Raw genomic sequence first — 4,083 nt, 5'->3', positions numbered from 1 at the left:
TTATTACAGGTTATAGGATGGTAATTGATTTCCGCAAATTAAATAAGGCTACTAAGAAAGATCATTACCCCTTACCTTTTATCGATCAAATGCTAGAAAGATTATCCAAACATACACATTTTTGCTTTCTAGATAGTTATTCTGGTTTCTCTCAAATACCTGTGTCAGCCAATGATCAATCAAAAACTACTTTTACTTGCCCTTTTGGTACCTTTGCTTATAGACGTATGCCTTTTGGTTTATGTAATGCACCTGCTACCTTTCAAAGATGCATGATGGCTATATTCTCTGACTTTTGTGAAAAGATTTGTGAGGTTTTCATGGACGATTTCTCCGTTTATGGATCCTCTTTTGATGATTGCTTGAGCAACCTTGATCGAGTTTTGCAGAGATGTGAAGAAACTAATCTTGTCTTGAATTGGGAAAAGTGCCACTTTATGGTTAATGAAGGTATTGTCTTGGGGCATAAAGTTTCTGAAAGAGGTATTGAAGTTGATAAAGCTAAAGTTGATGCTATTGAGAAGATGTCATGCCCCAAGGACATCAAAGGTATAAGAAGTTTCCTTGGTCACGCCGGATTTTATATGAGGTTCATTAAGGACTTCTCAAAAATTTCTCGGCCTCTGACTAATTTATTACAAAAAGATATACCATTTGTCTTTGATGATGATTGTGTAGAAGCATTTGAAATACTTAAGAAAGCATTGATCTCTGCACCTATTGTTCAGCCACCTGATTGGAATTAACCTTTGAAATTATGTGTGATGCTAGTGATTATGCTGTAGGTGTTGTTCTAGGGCAAAGAGTTGATAAGAGATTAAATGTTATTCAATATGCTAGTAAAACTCTAGACAATGCTTAGAGAAATTATGCTACTACTGAAAAAGAATTCTTAGCAGTTGTATTTGCTTGTTATAAGTTCAGACCTTATGTTGTTGATTCTAAAGTAACTATTCACACGGATCATGCTGCTATTAAATATCTTATGGAAAAGAAAGATGCTAAACCTAGACTTATTAGATGGGTTCTCCTGCTACAAGAATTTGATTTGCAAATTGTTGATAGAAAGGGAGCTGAGAACCCCGTTGCAGACAACTTGTCTAGGTTAGAAAATGTTCTTGATGACCCACTACCTATTGATGATAGCTTTCCTGATGAGCAATTAAATGTTATAAATGCTTCCCATAGTACTCCGTGGTATGCTGATTATGCTAATTATATCGTGGCTAAATTTATACCACCTAGTTTCACATACCAGCAAAAGAAAAAGTTTTTCTATGATTTGAGACATTACTTTTGGGATGACCCACATCTTTATAAAGAAGAGTGGATGGTGTTATTAGACGTTGTGTACCTGAGCATGAACAGGAACAGATCCTACGCAGGTGTCACTCCGATGCATATGGAGGACACCACGCTGGAGACAGAACTGCACATAAGGTATTGCAATCCGGTTTTTATTGGCCTACTCTCTTCAAGGATGCTCGTAAGTTGTCTTATCTTGTGATGAATGTCAAAGAATTGGTAATATTAGTAAATGTCAAGAAATGCCTATGAACTATTCACTCGTTATTGAACCATTTGATGTTTGGGGCTTTGATTATATGGGACCCTTTCCTGCCTCTAATGGTTATACACATATTTTAGTTGCTGTTGATTACGTTACTAAGTGGGTAGAAGCTATTCCAACTAGTAGTGCTGATCATAACACTTCTATTAAAATGCTCAAAGAAGTTATTTTCCCGAGGTTTGGAGTCCCTAGATATTTAATGACTGATGGTGGTTCACACTTTATTCATGGTGCTTTCCGTAAAATGCTTGCTAAGTATGATGTTAACCATAGAATTGCGTCTCCTTATCACCCACAGTCTAGTGGTCAAGTAGAATTGAGTAATAGAGAGCTCAAATTAATTTTTGCAAAAGACTGTCAATAGATGTAGAAAGAATTGGTCCAAGAAACTTGATGATGCATTATGGGCCTATAGAACTGCATATAAAAATCCTATGGGCATGTCTCCGTATAAAATGGTTTATGGAAAAGCATGTCACTTACCTCTCGAACTAGAACATAAGGCATATTGGGCTATTAAAGATCTCAATTATGATTTCAAACTTGCCGGTGAGAAGAGGTTATTTGATATTAGCTCACTTGATGAATGGAGAACCCAAGCTTATGAAAATGCCAAATTGTTTAAAGAAAAAGTTAAAAGATGGCATGACAAAAAGATACAAAAGCGTGAGTTTAACGTAGGTGATTATGTATTGCTATACAACTCTCGTTTAAGATTTTTTGAAGGAAAACTTCTCTCTAAATGGGAAGGCCCTTACGTTATCAAGAATGTCTATCATTCCGGTGCCATAAAAATCAACAACTTCGAAGGCACAAATCCGAAGGTGGTGAACGGTCAAAGAATTAAACATTATATCTCAGGTAATCCCATAAATGTTGAAACCAATGTTATTGAAACCGTAACCCCGGAGGAATACATAAGGGAAACTTTCCGGAACGTTTCAGACTCTGAAAAGGAATAGGTATGTGGTACGGTAAGTAAACCGACTCCAAAACAGTTTTTAGGGCAATATTTCTCCGTTTTAGAATATTTAGAAAAATAGAAAAATAAGAGGCAGTCCGGGAAGGACACGAGGCCTCCACGAGGGTGGAGGGCGCGCCCCCTGCCTCGTGGGCACCTCGTGTGCTCTCCGGACTCCGTTTTCTTGCACGATACGTATTTTGGTCGGTAAAAATTCATTATATAATCTCCCGAAGGTTTTGACTCCCTTATCACGCAATTGTCTTCTATTCTTGTTTCGAGTTGTTGCTGCTGCAGATTAGAGCAAGATGTCTTCTCAAGAGTCAGTCGGGGAGAGCCGGGTGTCTCATCCGGCATCGAGATCAAGGACAAACAGCGATGCTGACCACTTTGGTCCAGCAACGGAGGAAGAGATGGAGGCTGGCTTGATGACGATAGATGCAATGGAGGAAGATCAAGAAGTCACTTCTCGCTTCCGAGCTAGATTCACGATGGGGGAACTACAGAGCTCAGCTATTCGAAACTCGGTTATCCCTTCCAATGTTAGATTTCTTTCTTATGAAAATATGAAGAGGAGTGTCACTTGTTCTCCCGTAGCTATGCAACACCCTTGGGTGCAAGGAGCCTTAGCCGTTACAGGAAAGCTTTGTAAGGAAATAATGGACCTCAAGCAGCAAGTCAATAAGCTCGAGGAGGAGAATCGTATCCTGAGGGGCATCATCGCCAAGAATATTACATCATCACCAAAGAAGGAGACATAATCACATGGGTATGGGCACTCCCCTTGGCAACTGCCAAGCTTGGGGGAGATGCCCCGGTATCGTATCACCATCACACTCCTATCTTTACCATTTTTCTTAGTTCGATCCTATTAATAGTATCTTGATCTAGTAGAATAAAGTTTATGGCATGATCTAGTTTTGAGTTTTTGCTTTATGATCCCTTTATGTAATCGAGTCCGTGAGCTATATAATAAAGATTAGTGTTGAGTCAAGGGCTTGATTATTTTGCCATGATCTTGAGTGAATAAAATAAAAGAGAAAAGAATAAAAAGGAAACAAAGAGTTCATATTGATCTTATTGAGAGTAATGACTTCACATAGAAAGAGTATGATGATTAAAAGTTGTTGAGAGTTGGCAAACATAGCTTTGGTCATCGTTGCAATTAATAGGAAGTAATAAAGAAAGAGAGGTTTCACATATAAATATACTATCATGGACATCTTTTATGATTGGGAGCACTCATTAAAATATGACATGCTAAAGAGTTGATATTGGACAAGGAAGACAACGTAATGGGTTATGTTTTCTTATATCTGAGATAAAGTATATTGTCATGGATCATCCAACATGTTGAGCTTGCCTTTCCCCCTCATGCTAGCCAAATTCTTAGCACCAAGTAGAGATACTACTTGTGCTTCCAAAAACCCTTAAACCAGTTTTGCCATGAGAGTCCACCATATCTACCTATGGATTGAGTAAGATCCTTCAAGTAAGTTGTCATCGGTGCAAGCAATAAAAATTGCTCTCTAAATATGTATGATTGATTGGT

This window comes from Triticum aestivum, chromosome 7D (genome assembly GCF_018294505.1).
Source record: "Triticum aestivum cultivar Chinese Spring chromosome 7D, IWGSC CS RefSeq v2.1, whole genome shotgun sequence".
Taxonomy (NCBI): domain Eukaryota; kingdom Viridiplantae; phylum Streptophyta; class Magnoliopsida; order Poales; family Poaceae; genus Triticum; species Triticum aestivum.
The sequence above is the reverse complement of the archived record's forward strand: the minus strand, read 5'-3'. Positions refer to the sequence as shown.